General features: G+C 47.2%; 1 protein-coding gene across 7 annotated transcripts in view; it reads left to right on the top strand.

Moving 5' to 3' along the window:
- Positions 1 to 367: 367 nt before the first annotated feature.
- Positions 368 to 24,006, top strand: part of RFX2 (regulatory factor X2) — a 64,969-nt gene continuing 41,330 nt past the window's right edge. For 4 of the 7 annotated variants that reach the window (XM_064637379.1, XM_064637378.1, XM_064637376.1 and 1 more), the window contains exon 1: positions 370 to 475. The gene's annotated coding sequence lies outside the window, so the exon portion shown is untranslated. Of the gene's footprint in view, positions 476 to 11,494; positions 11,758 to 24,006 lie in introns of those variants that run through there. The other 3 variants (XM_064637380.1, XM_064637374.1, XM_064637375.1) reach the window with 3 other exon arrangements.

Below are 24,006 nucleotides of genomic sequence, written 5' to 3'. Positions count from 1 at the left end.
CCCCTTTTTAATATTTAACAGCCGGGGGGAGGAAATCAACTTTTTCATTCTTTTTTTTGTTTGGGGGGCGATTTATTGAGGAGAATTATCCAAGTTCCCTTTGGCCCCGCCCCGCCCCCCTCACGCGTCACGCGCCGGGGCCCCGCCCCGCGCGTGAGGCGCCAAACCGCGCGCGCCAACTCCCGGCTACGCCCCTTCCCTTTCTCTATTGGCCCGCCAGCGCTTCGTCCCGCCTTCCCAAGTGACTGACAGACGCTGCGCCAATAGCCGACGGGGTCTGGCCCTGCCACACCCCCCGGGGGGCGGGGCCGGGCGGTGACGCGCGGGGGGCCGGGGTAGCAACAGTTGCCTCGAGACCCGGCGCCCGGCGCCATAGTGACCGTAGCCCTGGAGACTGTTACTTGCCAACGGCGGCAACGCGCGGCCCCGGCGGCCGGAGCCCAGCGCAGCCCGCGGCACCCGGCGCCGACTTCAGGTGAGCGGGGGCCGCCCCTGTGATGGCGTGGGTGGGTCGGTGTCGGGGGTCGGTGCGGCGCAGGGGGCCCCCCCCCACCCCCTCGTCCCAGCGCGGGATGCGCGTCCCCGCGGCTTCCCCCCCTTCCCCGGGAAGTTGGGAAGCAGTGGAGGCGGCAACGCTGAGCATCCCACCCCCCCCGCTCCCGCCACGGGTGTCCCCCCGGTGCCCCCGGGGCACCGCCCGCGTCGCGGCCCCGCCCGGGGACGGGGACGGGAACGGGAACCGCCCGCCCGGGAATGGGGAGGGGGGGAAAAGAAGTGGCCCCCGCGCTTCCCGTAACTCTCCGATCCTGGCAGCGCGGCCAGTTGGGAGTCCGACCCGGCTCCGGCGGAGCTGCGAGTCCAGGAGTGCCCAGTGAGGGTCGTGAGGGGGGCACAGGGCAGCTTCGGGGCTGTGCTGGGAGCTGGATCCCTCCGTGCTGTCCCTGTCCCCCCTCCGTGCTGTCTCTGCCCCCTGTCTCTGTTTCTGTCCTCCCTGTCCCCCCCTCTGTCCCTATCCCCCATTCGTATTGTCCGCATCTCCCTCTTGCTGTCCTTGTCCCCTCCTCTGTCCCTGTCCCCTTTCTGTGTTGTCCCCTCTCCCCCTCTGTCCCCGTCCCCCTTTCTGTGCTGTCCTCGTCCCCCGCTCTGTCCCCGTCACCCCCTCTGTTCCCTGTCCCCCCTCGCTGTTCCTGTCCCTCTCTCTATCCCTGTCCCCCCTCTCCGTGCTGTCCCCATCCCCCTCTCCGTCCCTGTCCCCCCTCTCCGTGCTGTTCCCGTCTCCTCCTTTATCCCTGTCCCCCTCTCTATCCCTGTCCCCTTTCCTTGCTGTCCCCGTCTCCCCCCATCCATGTTCCCCCCTTCTGTGCTGTCCCCGTCCCCCTCTCTGTCCCAGTCCCCCCTCCCCGGCCGCTCCTCCTCTTCCCGGGGGTGGTTTCAACTCCAGCTCATCCCCGGAGTTCGCCGGAGCCCGGGGGATCCCGGCGCTCGCCTCCCTGTTGGTTTTAGAAACGAGAGAAAATCGCGGCGAGACCTATTTTTAAGCGTCTATTGCCGTCTATTCTTGACTCGGTTTCTCCTATTTGTTTTGAATAAAGTATGTTGTGAATCAAGATCCATCTCCCGGTAGAGTGGGATTTTGTGGACGTGCTTATTTCCAGCTTGAGTTCCCGCTGTCTGATTAAATCTTTCCATTCTTTCTACTTAGATACCGCTCCAAAGCCTCTATTTGGGTTTTGCTATTGAAAGAAATGAGTCTTACTAATTAAAAAGTAGAATTAATAATAATTTTATTAAATATTATTAAATTTACTTTACCTTTTTGCACTTGGAAGATCTTTAAACCTTTAAAGGGTTTAAGTGGTAGGTTAAACTGAGAGCTCAGCTCTGGAGTCATTCAGTCGAGGCTTTTTTCATCTGCTTCTCGACTTTTCAACACTATCTTGGTTACCAATCGTTTGAGAATAGAGACTAACAGCTGACTTAGAAAAAGAAAGAAATCAAGCTCGAAATACCGACCTTAAGCTCCTGGGCTTCCTTCTCTGCCTCTGCTTGTTTCAGTTTTCAATCTGAGTTTGCTTTAGTCAGTTCAGGATTAATTCAGTCTCAGGTTTTATTTTAAAGGGAAAGGTTTAGTAGAAGGGGAGGCTTTTGGGGAGGCTCTTTCATGGTTACCTTGCTCAGGATGGGTTGAATCAACCTCTGACTGTATCTGCTGAGGGAGTTTGGGATGAACAAAGTTTGACCTCTGGATGGCTGGAGTCAGGTGAGGAAAAACCCCCAAGGTAGGACCTTGTAGGACTTTGTAGGGCCAAGCTGTGGGTGTTGGTTACCTGATAGTTTAATTTTGAAAATCTTAGTTGATGTTTTTAAAAAACAACACATCCAGCTGGTTTTTTACCCCTCAATGTTACTGTTCCAAGGGATAGGAAATTTGAAATTTTATGGGATGTGTTGCATTTGCCTTAGGGTTATACAGCTGTGGGCATTTGTTGTTCTAAGCCTTTGGAGCTCATGTTCTCAAAGCTGCTCCTGTAGCCCTGAGGTTTGGAAATACTCATCTTTTTCCTTGGAATCTGGGTTCTCAGGTAACAACAGGATGTTGGCCTAGGGAACGAAAGCCCAGACACAAGTGAGGAGTTGACAGCTGGAATTTCTTTGTCCCTGCTTGCTTCCTGCAAACTGGGAGTGATCCCAGTGCATTGTGGATGGTGATAAGAGCATCTGCTGCCAGGGCAGAATGTCAGAGCCAGGTCCTTCAGACTTCACTGGGACTCCCACGGACAGTCCCTGCTTTGCATTTCCCTGCTGTGCCATTTGCATCTCATGAATTCCTCTCATAGTGTCCCTGTCCTGGGGTCCTGTGTGCCAGCTCTGTTCCCTATAGAAGAGCCAGTGGTGTGCTACAGCACCCAGGGAGAGGCTGAGATCTGCAGGCAACACACAGGAGGCCAGTGCAGCAAATTCACTCTCAGCATCAGATCTGCCCTCTCAAAAGAGGCATTTGTAGGTTTGGCATATGAATTTGTAGATTTGCCCTATAAATGGAGACACCCCCCTTCATCAAAGGACTTGGCACCATTGAGTCCCCACGGCAGGGCTGGGAGGGAGGGATGGGGTTGCCCATCTCAAGACTTCAGGCTGCACATAATCTAGAGAGAGCTGCTGTTAAATCATGTGTTATATGTGTGCAGGTACATCAGAAAGACACTTTGTGTGTCCTTTTGTGTGTGTAAACACAATCAGCCACATCCCTGGGAAGTGTCCAAGGCCAGGTTGGATGGGGCTTGGTCCAGTGGAAGGTGTCCCTGCCCATGGCAGAGCATGGGACTGGATGGGCTTTAAGGTCACTTCCAACCTAAACCATTTTGGGGTTCTGTAACTATTGAAAACACGAGGAACCAGCACCTCCAGTGCCATCAACTGCTGTCGTGTGGCCCCCTATTGGGGGAAATCCTCCAGCTGAGAGTATTTATTGACTAAAAGTCACCTTTTTGCCACGAAACAACTTCAGGGCTGCCATAAAAGTAGAGTGGCTCACAAGTGCAGCCTTTCGCAGCCCCATGACAGCAGAATAGACGGCGCCAGCCATTGTCTTTAAATAGTCTCCTGCTTGTAACACCTCAGAGCATCGACAGCTGCTCTGTCTAATCACAACATGCTTTCCCTGTTAATACAGGCCTGTAAACAGAGCTGCTTTAGCATATTCCAGCAGATTTCCCTCACTCAGTTTTAGCACTCCCGGAGCTAAAAGCGTCCTGCGGAGTCACCGCGGGGCTGATTCAACAGGCGGGTCTCGCCGCTCGCCTGCTCAGCCAAAGTTTCTGCTGCCGAGTTATATTTAAACCAAGTTTTTGTTTTTTCCTTCTTCCCCTCCCTTGGAACAAATGCCAGCACAGCTCAGGGCTGGAGCCCAGCCAGCTGGAGCCCGACGTGCCAGGGCTTGCCATGGTAGAGGGAGTGCTGGAACTCTCCTGCATGATCTGGGATTGTGCTCCTGATATTTGGCACAAAGGGAAGGTTTCTTGCTTTAATCTGAGCTTTGAGGCTCGGTGTTTGGTGTTGTTTGCACTGGGAGTCCTTTATTCCTTTGTTTAAATACTCACAAATCCACCTTATTGTCCAAGAATGTGCTGGTTTTCTCCTGTCCCAGTTTTCCGTGTTTCGGGCTGTTTCTGTCCAAGCAGCTTATGGACTAATTATCCATAAATACAGAAATAAATGGCAAAATATTCCTTCAGCACAAACTACGGACCCCTTAACACAATGAGCAAAGAGGGATCCTTTCTTTATGGTTCTACCTGCAGATAATCTCTTAACACACAAAGCACAGAGGGAATGATTTCAAGGCACATTAATACACAATTTATTTCTAGTTAGGGAGGAAAGGAGAAAAAAAACAAACCCACCTTCAGCTTTGGGTGATGTTTTATGAAAGATGGCGATTTCTGCATTTCAGAAGGCCTAGAAAACTTTGTGTCTTTAATTGAGCTGACTTGTTAAAACAATACATAGTTATGTATAGACATGTGATTTCATGTCAGTGAATGCCAAAATCTTCCTCTTCCAATGATATTCCTGCTCACTTATGTCACTGCAGGGGTTGGGCAGTGTCTGTCCAGCAGTAAAGTTATGAGATGTGTTTTAAATTGCAACGGAAACAGAGGTTTCCCAAGCAGAACTTTATAAACTGTTTTGGTTTGGTGATCTGGTCACAGAATCATAGAATCCCAGAATATCCTGAGCTGGAAGGGACCCACAGGGATCATCGAGCCCAACCCCTGGCCCTACCCAGGACACCCCAACAATCCCACCCTGTCCCTAAGAGTGTTGCCATTTCCTCAGGTACTCCTGGTGTTACACAGGAGTGAAGAGCAGCAGCAATGCCAAATGAAGGCATTTGAAAAGTCATTTAAAGGCAATTGATAAGCTTGGGTTTTTTCCTAAGTTAGATTTCTATTAAGAATTCCTTTTCCTGAGATTATAAATGCCAAAGAAGTCTCAGCATCATGAATGTGTTCTAGTGAGGAAGCTTTGCAAGAGATTAGTGACTGAACATTTCAATTGCTGTCAAACAGATCACAGAATGCTGCACCAAAGATGACTTTTATATAAAGAAAATTAAAAAAAAAATCAAATTCTTTGTTTTCTTGTCCCAAATCTGAAGGAAATCCTTGGTGTCTCCAGCAGGAAGCTGACAGAAATAATAATTACATTGACTGCACAGTCCTCCCTGGTGCACCATTTAGTTCACTGATGCATATTCTGACCATCCAGGTTCTTTTTTTTTTCTGTTTGAAGTAGTTTTTCTCTGGCTTCAAGTGAGTAATGTCTGGGTATGTGTGTGAGGACAAACACCAGCAGGTACCTGTGTGTAGGCTCTGACAAAGGGCAGCGCTTTGAGACACGTCCCTGTCTCCTGTGACAGGGTGGCTTCATGCTCTGACATCTTCAGGGCCTCGCTGGTTCTTACAAAATCTCATCCTTACAAAGAAAATGTGGAATATGACCAGAAATAAAGCAAAACAGAGACAAAAGGCTTCTGTGGATGCCACTGTGTAGCAGCCTTTCTCCATGGGGACCAGCACCTGCTCTTTGGTGGTTGTCCTGCCTGATTCTCTGCTCAGCTGGCCCCATAGGAAAGGATTTGGGGTGTACCGGAGATGTGGCAGCAACCTCCAGGTTTTGGGGCAGCAGATCTGTGTCCAGTCCTGCTGCCTCCTCTCCTGGTGACCAAGTGGCTCTGGGTGTCACACACATACGGAGATGTTTGACAGGCTGAGAAAGTTGGGGCTGTTCAGCCTGGAGAACACAAGGTTGTGTGCCGACCTCACTGCACCTTCCAGTGTCTGAAGGGGCTACAAGAAGCCAGAGGGGGACTGTTCATCAGGAACTGGAGTGACAGGACAAGGGGAAATGGATTCAAACTGAAAGAGGGGAAATTTAGGTTGGATATTGGGGAGGAATTCTTCCCTGTGAGGGTAGTGAGGCCCTGGCACAGGTTGCCCAGAGAAGCTGTGGCTGCCCCATCCCTGCAGGTGTCCAAGGCCAGGTTGGACGGGGCTTGGAGCAACCTGGGCTAGCGGAAGGTGTCCCTGCTCGTGGCAGGGGGTGGGACTGGATGGGCTTTAAGGTCCTTCCAACCCAAACTATTCTGTGATTCTATGTTTTCATATGAAATTAGATTTCCCCCATCCTTTCTAGAAAAGGGGTTCCTGGCTGGATTTACTTCTCTCCCAAGCAGCTTTGGAGTCCACATTTTCCCTTTCCAATTGGGAGCTGAGTCCATGCTCCAGCAGCCACGTGCTGCAAACCCATGTGCATCCCATTTGCAGGCAGGTTGTGGATGAGTGAACCCTTAAATTCCACAGAGCACAACTGAACCTGGGTATGAAGAGAGATGGTTCTGTCTCCGAAGCTGTTTCCAACTCATTTCGAAGCAGGAGGATGCAATCAATGCTGAATCTGTGCAGGGAAGCACCAGTAATTCAGGAATTTCTCTGGGGTTACATGGTTGGTGGTTCTTTGAGGTTAACACAAGGCAAAGGGGTTCTGCTGAACGGAGCCTGTAATTAAGGATGCTTCTTTTGGAGATATCACTAGTTAAGACTGACAAGAGACATCAGGGGAAGAGAAGAGAAGGGGAAAGGCAGGGCTGGAATGATTACGGGCAAACAACCTCAGCAGAATTAGCAATTTCCTCAACACCACCTGGTTAGTCATTGTCAGACTGTTCTTTGGTATCAGCTTAAGATCCCATTGGCACCATGACAACCCTAGAACTGTTCTGGAGAATATCTGGCTTAATACGAGCTGTTCAAACATTCACCCTGTTCAGGGAATTATATCAGTTATCCCATTCTCCTCACCCCTGGGATACTGGGAGTCCTGTGGGTGTGAGAAGAAGGAGCTTCACACTGACAGGTAAAACCCCTGCAGTGACCTTACCTTTGTGCAGCTGAGCAGGGACAGAGTAGGACACTTTATAAGGAGGTTTTTTTAGAGAAACCAGGGCACCAAGCATTTAATTTTTATTATTATCAAGTATAGACACCCAGCAGCACAAAACAGTGATGGTCTCACTGCAACACTGGCGGAAGTTACTCCGTTCACTTGATTTGGGAAGGTTATTTATGGTGGATACATGTCTTCTGGAATGGCGCAGTCTGACCTGGGCATCTGGCATCTGGTGATGGCTTTTGCACAGAGGATTTCCCATGTTTTGTTGCTCACAGGAGGAGATGCTGATGTAGTGGAGCATCAGCTCATGTGAAAAGGCTTCACATGAAAGGCGATGGTTTTAAACTGAAAGAGAGCAGGTTTAGATGGGATATTGGGGAGAAATCCTTGGCTGTGAGGGTGGGGAGGCCCTGGCACAGGTTGCCCAGAGAAGCTGCGGCTGCCCCATCCCTGCAGGTGTCCAAGGCCAGGCTGGATGGGGCAACCTGGGCTAGTGGAAAGTGTCCCTGCCCATGGCACGGAGGTGGAATGAGATGATCTTTAAGGTCCTTGCAACTCAAACTGTTATGTGATTCCTTGATTCTGTAATCCTTTTTCTGTTCCCTGTTTGGCTTTCTTCAAGACCTGATGATTGTGTGTTGGCTCAGTGCTGATGGTTCCTAGGATGTGTTCAGAGGGTTTTACTGGCTGGTAATGGATAGTTTCACAATTAGGAGATTTGTTAATTGGCCTTTACTCGGTGTATGAATGAGGCTGTGGGCTGGTTAACAAGGCACAGGAACAGGAACTCTGAATGGAAAGGGCATTCCTATCTCCATCACCTTGTGACTGTGGTGGGACGGGGTTTCACCAGTGTCCGGGATAGACTCCTCAGGGGCTGCAGCTCCTGCCGAGGAGAGGCGGAGGGGCAGGGACTGAGCTCTGCTCTGGGACCAGGGACAGGACCCAGGGAAGGGCTGGAGCTGTGCCAGGGGGTTTGGGATGGATCTCAGGGAAAGGTTCTTCCCCCAGAGGGTGCTGGGGCACTGCCCAGGCTCCCCAGGGCAGTGGGCACGGCCCCAAGGCTGCCAGAGCTCCAGGAGGGTTTGGACAACGCTCTGAGGGACAGGGTGGGATTGTTGGGGTGTCTGGGCAGGGCCAGGAGTTGGACTGGATGGTCCTTGTGGGTCCCTTCCCACTCAAGATATTCCAGGATTCCATGAGCCCAGGCTTCAACTGGAGCAGGGGAGCAGGAAGAGGCACCTGGAGGTGGGGGATGAGGTGGAGGTGAGGGATGTTCATGGAGAGCATCCATCATGAGGGATGGATTCTGCACAGAGCTGGATATTCCAGTCAGTTCAGCCAGAACTGGGGCCTTTCTGACAAAGTCTCTCATTTTCTGTCACCCGGTCTGTGCTCTTGTTCGGGCAGTAAAGAGTTTGTGCAGAGATAAGGGGGAGCAGAAATCTGGGAGGAAGTGAGTTCAGAGATAAGACCAAGCTCCCTGTGTGCAGTGGGTACACAACGTCATACACAATGTCAGCGCTGTCACCTCCCTGCTCTGTGCAAGGAGATCTTCCTCCTTCTGCTCTCCTGAGGTGTCTGGGATGGCACAGTCAAAAAAACCCCTTGAAATTCACCTCTGGGCTGTGAAATGTTGGGGGAGATGTGAATAAGTGCACATGGACTGGTTCTGTCTAATTTATGTCAGCCTTTGCATTTAAACAATTTCATGTGCTGTTCAAACCCTCTCCACCATCCCCCCAAAGGAGATGAAATGCAGATCTTTTCAAATATTCATGACCTCAAATGACCAGTCATTGGAGGAAATTTTCTTTAATAGGTACAAATAATAAGAGAAATGATGGCTCCTGCTCACCGAGCTGGTCTTCAGAGCTTCCTTCTTCCTAGCAAATATTTATTCTTCTTAATGTGACAGATGTGAACCTTTATTAGAAAACTTGCACCTGTCAGGAAAAAGAAGTATCCTCCACACAATTCCCTAGGAGAACCTGGGGCTTGTCTGCTGGCTCCCCATGCTCCACAGAATTTTTTAAGGTCAGGTTGGACAGGGCTTGGAGCAACCTGGGCTAATGTCCTTGCCCATGGCAGGGGGTGGAACAAGATGGGCTTTAAGTTCCCTTCCAACCCAAACCATTCCATGATTTTATGATTCTATGAATATTCCCTGGCAGGCAGGAAGCACTCAGATGGGTAGAACTGCTGCTTGTTGTGTTAATAAATGGACTTATTTGAATTTCAGAGTATTGTCTTATGTGCTGCCACCATTAGCGGTAATTGTGTAAGGTGAGGAGTTGTAAACCAGCTAATTCATGCTTCAAATTATCCTGGAGCAGCAAAAGTGCTTTTTTTATTCTAATCACTGCTCCTTTCCACAGTTTCATTCTCCCCAGTGTAGAATCACAGAATATTCTGAGTTGGAAGGGACCCACAAGGATCATTGAGTCCAACTCTTAAGTGGACTCAGAGATCCTGCTGAGAACTTAAAAATTCTTTAAAAAAACAAAACAAACAAATAAAAAAAAACCAAACCAAGTTCGTTTTAGATAAAAAGTGCAGTAAATTTTTTGTAACCATTAATAGTGTTTTACCAGAGCTTTACCTGACTCCTGAAATTTGGGGTCAGTTCATTATTTAATCTTACTGAGGTAGAAGCACTGAGTAGAAATGGCTTGGTTTAGACTCATTATCTAATATCAGTTTAAAAAAGTGAATTTTTGAGCTGTGGCAGTGCCAGGAATCCCAAAATTATCCTGATAATCCCTTATCCTGGGTGCTCTGGGGTCTGGTCTCTGCCCTAAGGTACTCACAGTGGTTTCATGGGAGAGTCAGAGCAGAGATTGTCTGGGACCAAAGGTGGGGGTTGATTATTCTGTGCCTTTTATCAATCACAGAAACCTCCCCTGCAGGTCCCATCCAAGACATTCCAGGGCAATGCCTCATCGGCTGAGTCATCCCGGACTGTTGGGATGGGCTGTCGCCACAGCCCAGCGTTACCAGGGAAGAGCCTCACATGCCTCCAAGGGAGGAGTCTTTGGGCTCTTCAAGTTACAGAGCCCTGTTAAATTGGAGATCAACTTCATGGATATGGAGCTGGAGCCAGGCTGGGAGAGCTGGGGGGTTCACTTGGAGAAGAGAAGGCTCCAAGGAGACCTGAGAGCCCCTTCCAGGGCCTAAAGGGGCTCCAGGAGAGCTGGAGAGGGACTGGGGACAAGGGATGGACAGGACAAGGGGAAATGGATTCCCACTGCCAGAGGGCAGGGATAGATGGGATACTGGGAAGGAATTCTTGGCTGTGAGGATGTGGACACGCGGCCCCCCCTCCCTCCCCCCCCCCGGAAAAGTTTGCCCAGAGAAGCTGTGGCTGCCCCTGGATCCCTGGAAGTGTACAAGGCCAGGTTGGAGCAACCTGGGATAGTGGAAGGTGTTCCTGCCCATGGCAGGGGGTGAAACTGGGTGAGCTTTAAGGTCCTTTCCAACCCAAATCCTTCTGATTCTGAGATTCCAGCAGAGCCAGGCAGTGGATTGCAGGATGAGTCTCTCCTAAATACAAACTGTGGACCAATTTGTCCTTTTCCACACCTTTTTCATGGATGCAACTTGTCATAAAAACGTGATCCACCTTCTTGTGATGCTCAGGAGTTCTGAAGTCCCCGACTGGTGTCCCCCAGGGAAATGTGCCTTCTCTGTAGCTCCACAGGTACCACACAGGCTTTGTAAAATCATCACTTCCTTGATGGGGACTGAAAAGAGACGTTTTCGTATCAAAACATCTGAGGGTGTGTCTGAGACAAGAAAACCTCTGGGTTTGCAGCCCCTGGGGCTAAAGCTATATCTGTGTATGCGGAATATTTTTATTTTCTATATATTTATGCACACACATATATATATATAAATATATTTGTATACATACATATATATGCACAATAGCAGAGAGTGTAGTTCCAAGAGTATATTTTGATTAAATGTAGTTCCAGGGGTGTTTATTCCCCATTTCTGATGCACCTCCTTGCCTCTGGACTCATCCTCATTGGGGTTTCTGTGCCACCCCTGTGTGAGCACCCCACACTTGGGACTGTGCTCTGAGGCACAATTTAATCTCTGATTTAGCAATTCCCATCTTTTTCTAATCCAGAATCCACATCCATTGGCACTTCAGAGACCGTTTGGGAAACCCTGCTTTATTTGCTCTGTGCTTTCATTTCCATTTTCCATTAGGAAATAATTCAATACCTGCCTTATTTCCAGCAGCCAGAAAGTTGAGCTGGGCAAACTTGTAAGGATTAATGTTTGTGAAGTGCTTTGAAAACATTAGGCGATTGTTTACTCACTGATCAAAACAACACACATTTTTGGGAGATGGTGTCATTATTGCCCTCTGGAATACTTTGTTCAAGGGCACTTGGAGAATTCCAGAATGGTTTGGGTTGGGAGGGACTTCTGGCTTCTTTCTCCTCTAGGAAAAGGAAGATTTTCCTCCCCCAGTTTGCTCTCCCTTCTGCACGGGGCTGGTGGAGATGCAGAGGCAAAGCTCAGAGCTGTGTCTTGGTCCTGAAAAAATTCAGAGAGAGAAAACAACCAAAAAACCCCTGGAGAAATGGTTTAGTTAGAGGAATTTGGGGGAAAGAGTGGTTGGGGGATTTCTTGCTGAAGTGACTGGTGTCATTCTTCAGGCTGTTTTACAATCCAAAGGAACACACAGAGTGCTCTAAAAAAGGGAATTTTGGAACAAAAATGAACTCTTAAGTGAGCAAAACTGTGTTGTTCCATGTTGCTCTTTTTGCAGGACCCAGTGAAACACAGGTTAGTTCCCTCTTTGCACATTTAAATAGTCTATTTATGTAGTGGATTAAATTTCTCCAGCTGTATTCTAACCTCCTGTCCTTAAAACTCAAGCTCTTTTCTTCAATGCCACCAAATAACTAAATTAATACATCACACATTGCAATTCTTATTCACTTTCCCCTAAGAATTACTTAATACTTGGGTGATGAGTCTCTTCTTAGTCAATCATTAAGGAATTTTTGTGCTAACTTTCCTTTTGGCACCTACTTGGTTGAATTTCTATCATGATGTTGGGCAATGAACTGTTCCACAGTGAACATTTTGAATACATCTCCTGATTTCTGAGTGTTTTCTTCATATATGAGGGTTGAATTATGGGATTAGCCGGAACATTATGCAGTATTCTGCTGGGGAAAAGTAAATTGTCTGTGGATGAATTTCTGCTTTACAGTTCTGCTTTATAACCGTCACCGGAGTGAATTGGTGAGAACTAACAGCCCTGTGGCCACTCTGCAGTAATTCTTATACCTTTTCCTTTCTCGGGTGTATCAAAGTTTTACTAATTTTCCTGCATCAGAAAGCTAATATAAGAGTTGAGCTCCTGCCTGTTCCCTGGAAGGATGATTTTCCCCCAAATCATCAGGAGCATGTGCTGGTTGGTTAGAGGAGGTGGGCAGGAATATGGTCCAAGAATGTAATAATTTAAATTAGGATTTAAATTTTAAAGTCCTACCCCCTTCTCCACCCCCCAGAAATCTCAGTTGACTGTGTTATTCCTGGAAGGATTTAGTGCTGCAAACCTGGTGGGGAGGAAAAGTCAGCTCTAGAGATGCATTCCCTGAGTTTATGGCAACAGGGGCTGTTTTCCCACTGCAGAAGCACAAACAACTTTGTCCCTTGGACACACGTGTGCAGGTGCTCGTGGAACTGCAGAGCAAGGCTGCAAACATTAGTTTTCAAAATATCTTCTCCTTCTCTTCCTTCTCCTTTTCCCTCTCCCCTCCCCTCCCCTCTCCTCTCCTCTTCCTCTCCTCCGTTCCCCAGGCCCCCTTTCCCCTCCGCTCCCCTCCCCTCTGGTTCCCTTTCCTTCCTCCTTCTCCTTTCTTTTTCCCTTTCGCCCTTTCCCTTTTCCCCTCCCCCTTCTCCTTCTCCCTCTCTTCCCTTTTTCCTTTTCCCTTCCTTTCCCTCTCCCTCCCCTCTCCTGTCACAGTGGTTACAACCACTTTCCTAGAGACAACAGTATCTCTTGGGAGCTCCCTATAAACTGCTCCCAATGCCCCTTTGAGGCCATTCCTTGAGTTCTGTCGTTCAGAGCTCCCTCTGTACCTGCGTTGGAGGGAGAGTTACTTGACTCTTCTGGTTCATAATGACCGTGAGAGACAAACCCCCTGTGCTGGGAGTGCTGAACCATGAGCATTATTGCCACTGTTGCCTCTGGAGTGCTGCAGCACCTGAGTGCAGCTGCAGGGAAGGTGACAGTGTTCCCTTTTTCTCCCTCCCTCTGCAGAAAGTTAAACTTCTTCACTAAAAAAATTAGTGTCCTATTGATTTTTAAAATCTGCTCTTAGTGTCTTGATTGCTGAACTCCTCTGCCCTCTACCCCTGAGCTAAACCCATTCACTTTTCATGGACCATGTGCTAAATAAGAACAGAAAATGTCCCTTTTCTTGTGGAAACTGGAAATTCAGAATTAACAAAACCTACTCTTTTTTTTTTGCCTCTGAAACAGGCAGATGGGATCGTTTATCATTTGCTAAAGTTTGTTTTGACTGAATTCTGATGTCAAATAGCATCCCAGGCGAATATTTAAGAATAAAATACCATATTGCTGACTTACAACTCTGTTGCTGTTGGTTTAAACTAAGGCGATAAAATCACTCTCATTGGCACAGGTTCTGTGAGCAGAGCAGTAATTGTTTGTGTATAGTATTTAAAACCAGTTGTGTTTCTGCTGTTACATTAATGGAAAACATATTGTGACATCTTCCCCTCAGCTCCCTGTCTGAACTAACTGGATCTGGAATTCCATTTGGCTGCACCAGAGAGACTCTTCCCTCTATTCCCCACCCAAATCCCTTCTCAGCGAATAAAGGAGCTGCTGAACAGGTTAAGTTTTTTAAGAGAACAAATCATTCTGCTTTTCAAATTGGCAGTGCACTGGTCTTTCCTGGCTACCTGCTGCTCTGAGGCTCTCCAGAGCCATTGGAAGCTTTTTCTAAAATGCTTTAGGTTGTTGAAGCACGTTTGCTCATAAATACCCACAGCTCATGGCCCAGGGAATGAGTCAGGAAGTAGGGAAGGGTCGAGTGTGGATGTTGTAGAAACCCCAGTCCCAATTCCTCAATAACAGGATAAAGCGGAGTTTCATGCTCTGGGACCTGTCCTCCTTCCTCTTCAAAAAATGTCTTTTTTTTCCTTTTTTGTCTGTTTGGGAAGAATGCTCCAAATGAAGGACTTACCCTATGGAATGTTGGTGTCTTTTAAAATACAGGTTTATGCAGTTCAGTCAGAAAGGAAAATTGAAGGAGAGCAGTAATGGGTCAATGACTAAACAATTCATCATTTTAAAAGGAAAAAAGGGGTGAATCCCCAGTAACAGTGAAAAATCTAAATGCTGGGTGATTCCTCTGATCCTTTTGAAGCCGCACAGCTCAGGAGAATCAGTTTGAGGTGAGTGGATCAAGTCACCCCTGCAATCTGTCTTATGGAAAAAATCCATGGAAAGCTTCCCAGCCCACACAGAGCAGGGTCTTGGCTCTCAGTGCCTCAGACTGATCTCCCTGTGCTTCACACAACGATGCATCTGCATTGTTCTTTGCAGTAGAATAAAGGAAAAAGTTGCTGCTGATGGTTCAGTGTTTCTAGCACTGTGCTTTTTGCAAAATCTGCAGTCGATGCTTCAGGGAATTCTGGAGGATTCTTAAAACCAGGAATATTCAGCTGGTGCTCCTGGAGACACAGGTATCCAGGAGCTAAATCTTGTACATCATCTTCCTGCCTCCTTTGGTGTCCATAAAGAAAAGATCTGCTCCTGGTTTTTGCAGCTTTGATACAAAAGTCTTTGGTGTGACTGTGAGGGAGGCAACAAGTTTAGTTAATCCTCGCTCTGGTAATTAGGCTCTTTGTGGGAATTTGCAAACATCTGGGTGGCCGAGGGAGTTCCATTGTCCTCCAGGAACCCGGCAGGAGAGCCATGATTCCTCCCCCATTGCTGCCATCTCATTCATGTGGTCTGAGAATGAAGATCTGTGAATTAAGATCTTAGTGAAAGGGATGAACAGTGAGCAGGTTGTCGTGGTGACATGAACACAAGGACACTGTGTGTGTACATTTGGGGTGATGGAGTGGCACAGGAGAGACCCCTCTGCCTCAACTGAGGGGTCTTTCCCCATTTAAAGTCTCCCTGAGCTAACAAGTCTGACAAGTGGCTGCTATTTGAATTATCCATGAAAACAAGCCTAAGCTGAGCCCTGAGGTCACTCACTGTGTCAGCACAGTCAGAAGCTCAGGTCAGAAGGTGATGATTGCTCCTCACTCTGCCTTTTCTGCTTCTTTATAGCTGTATCATTTCAGGTGGGACATCAGGAGGAATTTCCTCATGGAAAGGGTGCTCAGGCATTGGCAGGGGCTGCCCAGGGAGGTGGTGGAGTCCCCATCCCTGGAGGTGTCCAAGGAACGACTGGACGTGGCACTCAGTGCTCTGGGCTGGGGGACAAGGTGGTGTTTGGTCACACGTTGGACTTGATGATCCTGGAGGTGTTCCAACCTAAATGATCCTGTGATATAAAACGTGCTCTGCTACTCTTTTTCACTGCAAGAGTGTTCCTGGAAAACCTTTCTCTCTGCTAATATCACTGCACTTCTCCGCTGGTATTTGCATTGCTGATTATTTGGCCTTAGGAGGACAGTTCTCTGTTCTCAGCAGCTGATGGCTTTCCTTTCTAGAAGAGATGGATTTGTTTTTTCCATCTCTGAATAATTTAGGGACTATTCATAGCTTAAAAATATTACTTTGCAGAGTAACTAGGTCCTTATGTTAGGCTGCAAATGAATGTTCCACTGTATTTCCACCTGCAAAATACAAAACTGCTGCATGAAGTTTGTTGTTACAAAGCTTTGGGGACTCCAGACCAGTTTGCATTTAATCAATTTGTTTTGTGGAGGAAGGTTTATATCAAATCTGGCAGCCCTTTTAATAGGTAGGTTTCAGAAATGAAATTATGGCTGATTCTGGTTCCAAATGTGCTGTGGCATTAGTGTTGAAAAAATAAATCAAACAAAAAGAATTATTATTTTTCCTTCTCTTCATTGTAAAATGGGCAGATATTGTGTATAAAGAGATTTGTTTCAATTTTAAACGGTTTTGTCATCCTCAGCAATAGCCCACTGATGTTGGTTATGAGTGGAGCCCCAACCCAGGAAATGGCTCATAATTTGAAAAACAAATGTTTTCTGGCTGACCTGTATTAGAGAAAAACATTTAACCTGAAATCTTGAATTGAGGTGATGATGTAAATCAATAGGATGCCCTTGGTCAAGGCACATACTCATTTCTTTGTTTGGGAGATGACAAAGTGAGGTGTGATACAGGTGAGACCCTCCTGTCCCTGGTCCCTCATAGATGGAGTGTGTGTAAAGATACCACACAAAGCATCGTTGCCCTCAGTGCTGCTGTGTCTGGGCTGAACAGCTTAAGCTAAAGGAAGGGAGGTTTAGATGGGATCTTAGGAAAAAATTCTTTATCATGAGAGTGGTGAGGCCCTGGCACAGCTTTCCCAGAGAAGCTGTGGCTGCCCCATCCCTGGAAGTGTCCAAGGCCAGGTTGGACGGGGCTTGGAGCACCCTGGGCTAGTGGAAGGTGTCCCTGCCCATGGTAGGGGGTGGGACTGGATGAGCTTTGAGGTTCTGGGATTCTGTGAACATTGTTCTTGCTTGGTGGCTTCTCTGGAGCTTCCTTCTTCTGTACCTGGGCTCCTTCCCAGGCTCCAGAGGTGCCTGTGGGGATGCTCCTCTCTGCTCCAGCTCCTGCTCTTCCCGCTGTTGCTCAGTTTTCAGTGGAGGCATTCTTAGCATTCCTTCCATTCTGCATCGTAGCTACACAACATCTAATCACACTTCTCCACAACAACAAGCCAGTAAATTAACATTATAATGGATCATAAGGGTTTGTAATTACTCAGAAATGTCACCGGGCTGGAGGAGCGCTGGGCTCAGCCTGTCAGCAGCTCCCTCCCAGGGCAGGGGGTCCCTTCCTCTCCTGCCTTTGGATCTTCCTGCAGGTGGAAAATTCGTTGTCCTGAGGCCTTGCTGTCCTGATCATTACCTTCCTCCTCTGTTGTAAAGGGTAGTTCTGGACAAGTTTGGGACCAGGCTGTGGAGAACTCAATGTGTCACTGGACTTCTTTGCTGAGCTGAAGTATCCTGGTCATTTCTAAACACCATCAACCTCTGCTTGCTTTTGTCCTGTCCCAATTTTGAATTTTATTTCTTCAGGCAAACTGGCTCCTGGAATGGCTGGAAGAGCTGCCTTTGGCAGGGATGGGGATGGTGCTCACAGAACTGGCTCTCATTTGCCCTTGGTCAGGGCATCAGCATTCTTCCTGCTGTTTCTGCAAAATCAGGGCTTATTCCCACAGGAGAATTACCACCTCCTAAGGGACACAAGGGCTGGATGCAGCAGGAGCAGCACCAGATTTAAACCAGGATTTTAGGCTCCTAAAAGCACTGAGATAATTCCCTCCAGAGCTTGGCTCGGAGCAGCTGCATCTCCTGGAGTACCAAAATGAGTTTTCATCCCCTAATGAGGGCCCTTGGGGTAGATGGCTAATGCTGGGTGCTGGAAACCCTGAGCATCCTGGAGCTAAACTGGGAATAATCTATCCCTTCCTTCCACGGCTTTGACTGTTCCCAGCTTACTTTAGCCAGCATTCCCTTTTGGGAAAAGAATGATCTGCTATGAACTGAGGTTGCTGCCTTTTTGTAGGAAGGGGGAAGGAATGAAATAATAGTTAATACTTAATGCATATGAGCAGGATGCTGCTGGGGTTGCCTAGCAGCCACTTAGACAAGCAAGAGAATAAAAAGGTCTGAGTGAATGTGGTTGGAGCTGGTTCCTTGGTCTGCTGGTGGAATCTGACCCATGCAGTCCTTTTTTTTTTTTTTTTTTTGGGAGGGGGAGGAGGTGGTGGAATTTACCACTAATGGATATTTTAGCTCTGTGGATCATCTTTATCCACTCCCCCACCCCCATCTGTTTTTCCTTTTCGGTTTTTCAAAGTGTAACTTGGAAAGCTTCAGCCAAAGGGAGGTGTTAAAGTTTTGTGTGGTTTCTGGAGATGGAATAGGCAAAAAAACCCAACAAAACTCTCAAAGAAAGTTTTTCCTTCTATTTAGGACTCTATCTCTGGCAGTCTGGAGATCATTAGCATTTCATGGCCTCTTCAATATATGCTTAGCACAGGCAGTAAATGCTGTATAGACCTGAAATAGCTCCTGCAGTCACACTTAGCACTCCTTACATTGCTCTGGTTCTAGCAAGAAGTTCATTTTATCTTCTGGAAAGCAAAAGTAGAAAGAAACTTTTGGGTAAAAAAAAGATAAAAAGGGGTTTGGGCTGCTATATGATTGCAAATAAACTCCCTCCCTCACAGGACTAGAAATTCCCCGAAGTATAAGGTTGGGTTAAAACCCACTAGGAGATAAAAATAAGGAAGGCTGACAGTTTAAATGGTGATTTTCTGATACTGGGTTCTTCTTTTTACTTTTTTTTCAGTGGAAGTTGGAAAGCTTGAAACCCTTTTACTTGTGGGAGTTACTTGTGTAACTTGTGGGAGTTATGGGACTCCAGCAACTGGAATTTTGAAACCCCCACTACCATCCACACTTGAGAGGTGTGAGCTCTCAATTTTAATGTGTTTTCCTCATTCCAGTGAGGGGTATTAGCATATTAAAGCAGGAAGAAGGGCGCTTAGCAGAAGGGAATGAAGAGAGAAGAATCTTGGACTTCATTTGCCCATTCTAAGAAGGAATAGTGTAGTGGGTCTTTGAGGGCAGCTGGTCTCTTTTACACTCAGAAAGGAGTTGATAGGTCTTGAGTCAGTGCCAGCAAAGATATCCCTGTGGGAATCTTGGTGGAAGGAGCAAGGGAGTCTAGACAGGGAGTTTTGGCTTGTTTTACAGGCTGGTGTTTGAGTGAGACCAGAGGTATCAAGAGGTTGGTCACGTTCATCTCTGCTGCTTCTGCTGTCATGGCCAGAATTCTCCTCTAAAGTCCTTTACTTAGCTAAATATTGCCAAGTTACAGCATCTTTTAACCATATTTCACACAGTTTGGAGGCTTCAATGCTGAATTTTACCTCAAGGCCATGGGCAGGATGGCCAAGGGTTGAATGAGGTTGGTTTGAGTTGGCTTTTCCATGCACTGAGAGTAAATGTTACAGGGTCACCTCAGCTGAAGGTGAGGGGGGTTGTTATCCCTTTGCTGGGGAGATTTTTCAAGTTCTGACTTTTTAATTTCAGTTGTCTTTTTAAGTTGCCAAGCTGTGCCAGCCTGTCTTGCATAAGTGGCTGCTCTGAACATCTCAGGAAAAAGATCATTTACCTCCTTCAAAATATTCCTGGGCTTGCTGTTCTCGTGCAGGAAAGTCCCCCTTGGAGGGAGATAAATGCAGTCAAATCCTAAAAAGCTAAGGAGTACTTTGAGGGCTGGGTCAGAAATAGTTTTAAAAAATCCTTTAAAAAAACCCCAAAATTTTGAAATAGCTTATTTTAAAAGTATTGAAGGCTATGACTTTTATTTTTCATCCAGTGAATGAGTGATTTCTGCTTTTTATGAGATTTACCTCAGGGAAGTGAAGCCTCACTCCAGTTTTGTGCAGTGCCCTGGAGGACTGTGCATTCTATCAAAGGAATGATGATCCTGGAGGTCTTTTCCAGCCTTAGTGATTCTGTGATCAGGAGAAAAACACCTGGAGAAACCCCAAAGGAAGCACTGAAAGCAGCTACAGCTGGAAATCAGCCACTTAAGTGAGAAGCTTTAGCATTAATCACTGCCGAGGTGATGTGATGCCACTGCCTAAGCTTAGATTTAAAAGTTGGAGGGACGAATTCTGCCCCAAATCTGCTCCTATTGAATCTGGGAACCTGTGACAGCAGGATGTGGCCTCAGTGATGATCAGCAAGCACCAGCAGAGCTTTTATGTTTCAGATCTTCCCACTGTACCCAGGACAATGATGTTTCCACCATCCAACAAAAGCCTCTCTCTATTCTTTAAGCTTTGCCTTAAAATCCTCTGGGTGTTTGTATATTTTTGCTTATGATTAATTGCCACAAATTTTAATGTAGAGAATTTAAATTAACTTCCCATGTTTGTGGAACCAGAAGAAAACATCTTTTTGATTAATTCCTTTTCTCCATCAAATCAGAGAACACTCCAAAACCACACACACGGTCTCCCAAAAGCTCATTTCCCATCCAAGCTGACTTTCCCTGGACTCAGAGACACCACCAAGAAGAGCAAACCTGTTTTAAGTGAGCTAAATCCTGCTTTAAAGGGATCTAAATTCTGCTGGAAAACTTGTAAGGATCTACAAATAGATGGGGAAAAAAGAAGAAGTTGAGAGAACTTGCTCAGTGACTTCTATGTGTTTAGGGGTGCCTCTGGTGTTTAGGGCCACAGGGCTCTGCATGGTGAGGAGTTACTACTGACTCCCAAATAATATTAATACTATTTAAAAAAAAAAACAACTTAAAAATAATTTAAAAGTAAAATAAAAACCATAATAATTTAAACCAAAAATAAATAAATGTTATATATTGTGCTAAATAAAGCCAGAATAATTTAAAGAATAAATAAATAAATGTTAAATATTATGTTAGATAAAAACAGAATAATTTAAAACAAAATTAAATGTTAAGTATTATGTTAAATAAAAACATAAGTTAAAACAAAAATAAATGCTATATATTATGTTAAATAAAATCCATAATAATTTTAAAAGTTATATATTACATTAAATAAGAAACATAACAATTTCTTTAAAATGTTATGTATTATGTTAAACAAAACCATAATAATTTAAAGCAAAAATAAATGCTATACATTATGTTAAATTAAAAAACATAATGATTGGAAACAAAATAAATGTTAAATATTATGTTAAATAAAAACATAATTTTTAAAAATAAGTAATACTATTTAAAAAAAACCCAACAGATTTCTTTCCTGGGCATCTGCTTTGAAGAACCCTCTCCAGCCTGTTAATCCGTTTATTCTGAAATAACAATTAAATAAAATAAAATAAGCCCAAAACAAAGCGGCGGCGCCCGCGGCCCCCCCTCGCGGTTCCCATGGCAAAGGCGTTATTTGTCCTTCCTCCCGGGCGCTCCAAATACCCGCTGACATATTTAGTGAGCGCTGGCCGCGGAGCGGGATGGGGATGTTTGGTTTGGGAAGCGCTCCCGTGTTGCCCGGCAACGCTCCCGGTCCCGGGAGGGGACCACGGGAGGGGACCGCGTCACCCCTGGCAACGCCTGTTGCTCCCCAAACACCCTGGGCCCCACATCCTTCCCAAACACCCTGGGCCCCACATCCTCCGCACTGGCCTTTTCCTCGCCTGCACGGAGTTTGGGACGGACTCACGTTTGTTCCTGTACTATTCGGGGTCCTCCTGCTGCAGGAACCGCCTCAGAGTAGTCTCAGAATTAGGATCAAAGACACTGCCCCTCCTCATTTATGTTTGAGTTCAACTCTTAGCCCTGCACAGGACACCCCAACAGTCCCACCCTGTGCCTGAGAGGATCATCCAAATGCTTCTTCACAGGATCACAGAATATCCTGAGCTGGAAGGGACCTCTAAGGATCATCAGTCCAACTCCTGGCCCTTCACAGGACACCCCAACAATCCCACCCTGTCCCTCAGAGCTCCTGGAGCTCTGGCAGCCTTGGGGCCGTGCCCACTGCCCTGGGGAGCCTGGGGGAGCCCAGTGCCCTGGGGAGCCTGAGCACCCTCTGGGGGAAGAATGTTTTCCTGAGATCCAACCTGACCCTGCCCTGACACAGCTCCAGCCATTCCCTAGGGTCTCAGGGAGCTTTCACAATCCATGCTGGGCTCCCATGTCACAGGATCACAGAATATGCTGAATGGGATGGGATCCCCAAGGAGCATTCAGTCCAACTCCTGGCCCTGCACAGGATGTCCCAGCAATCCCACCCTGTCCCTCAGAGCATTGTCCTTGAGCTCTGGCAGCCTTGGTGCTGTGCCCACTGCCCTGAGGAGCCGGTTCAGTGCCCAACCACCCTCTGGGGAAATAACCTTTTCCTGATATCCAACCTAAACCTCTCCTGACACAACTCCAGGCCATTTCCTAGGGTCCTCTCCCTGGTCCCCCCAGAGCAGAGCTCAGGGCCTGCCCCTCCTCTGCTCCTGCCCAGGAAGCTGGAACTGCAATGAGGTCTCCCCTCAGTCTCCTCTTGTCCAGCTGATCACACCAAGTGCCCTCAGTGTCCTGACATGGCTTCTCCTCCAGGCCCTTCACCATCTTCATTGCCCTTCTTTGGATTATCTTCCAGCTCAGCATATTCTGTGATCCTTTAAATCTGCCTACTCAGCTCCTCAGACAAGATCCTGATCCATCAACACAGTGCTGGAGAAGGAGCTTTTAAACTGAATGAGCCTTCCCTGCTGTGGGGATGGGGAAATAAAGTGGTTTCTGAGTGTCATCAGAATGTTTCTGGGTGTCATCAGAACCCCCCTCCAGCCAAAGACAGAAAGTTCAGTGGGGTGAGCTACCTGTCAGAAAGCCACCTACTCGTTCTCCAGACCAAAACCACTGCCCACAAGAATTTATTGCCTGGATAAAAGATATAACTTGGGTAATTCTAGTTCTGTAACAGTGAATTCTCTTTTTTTGAGAGATTGTGAGTTATTGTAGCAGTGCACAGCTGTTGCAAGCCTTTATCTTCTCCCATTCATCTAGAATACAGTTTGTCCTCACCAAAACATCCACCAGGGCCGTTCTCCAAGTGCAGAATATTCAAATACATATTCCAAACTGCATTTCTAGGGCGTCATCAGCAGCCTTCCCCTTGTTTTGCCTTTTCAGGGAGAATTGTGTGTCTCTAGAATAGTTCTAGATAGTCTCTAGATAGACCCTCTGTTTGGGGTTTGTTTAGTCCTGGTGTCTGCAGTGCCAGTCACCAACAGCTGTATGAACCTTAAATTTCCACAGGGAAAAAACCTAGCTCCTTTCCCCTCTTCACTGGTGGGAGTTCACTGGTCAGGAAGCAATTACTTGTTGAAACCTGCACTGGCAACTGTGATGGAACAGTTGAAGAACTGCTGTGAGTTTAGTTTTGGAACCCCCCATGTCAGGCTGTGACTGATGAGTGATTGAAGATCCCAGAATCCCAGAATGGTTTCGATGGGAAGGGACCTTAAAGCTCATCTCGTTCCACCCCCTGCAGGGATACCTTCCACTATCGCAGGCTGCTCCAAGCCCCATCCAGCCTGACCTTGGACACTTCCAGGGATGGGGCAGCCACAGCTTCTCTGGGCAACCTGTGCCAGGGCCTCCCCACCCTCACAGCAAGAATTCCTTCCCAATATTCCATCTATCCCTGCCCTCTGGCAGTGGGAAGCCATTCCCCCTTGTCCTGTCCCTCCAGGCCCTTGTCCGAAGGCCCTCTCCAGGTCTCTTGTTGTCTCTTCTCTGAACGACCACAGTTTATGTTTGTGGCTTGTTCTGCTCAACTCTGTGAAGCACCACAGTGCTTGTGAATGGTGCTGGATAAATAAACAGCAACATACTGGGCCGTGCTGGCAGAGGTTCCTTCTCTGTTTGCTGGAAACAGCTGCTGCTGCCATCCCACATCCCCATGGAATACTGGAGCAAATCTCCTTCACACTGAAATCATCCAAAGGCTGGTTGGGCTTAAGACCATTGGAGGGATTGTCTTGTCTAAACAAGTGAAAAGTGAGGGCTGATGAACTACAGGTCTAAGTTAAGCTGAGCTGACCTCTTGGAATTGATTTGAAATAAGTTACATATTCCATAGTTCTCTGCCACTGGACAAGCTATAAAAAACAGGACCAAAGTTTGCAGTTCCTTATTCCAAAATGAGCCCAATTCAGTGGGAGGAAGATTAGCTGTACCCAGGTACCTGAAGTAGTCCTGGAACGTGGAGGGCTACAGACTGCAGGGAAGGAATCTGATGTTCTGGTTTGGTTGTCAAAGGAAACTTTAGGGGACTGAATAGGCTTTGAGGT

This window comes from Pseudopipra pipra, chromosome 27 (genome assembly GCF_036250125.1).
Source record: "Pseudopipra pipra isolate bDixPip1 chromosome 27, bDixPip1.hap1, whole genome shotgun sequence".
NCBI classification, from domain to species: Eukaryota; Metazoa; Chordata; class Aves; order Passeriformes; family Pipridae; genus Pseudopipra; species Pseudopipra pipra.
The sequence above is the reverse complement of the archived record's forward strand: the minus strand, read 5'-3'. Positions and strand labels throughout refer to the sequence as shown.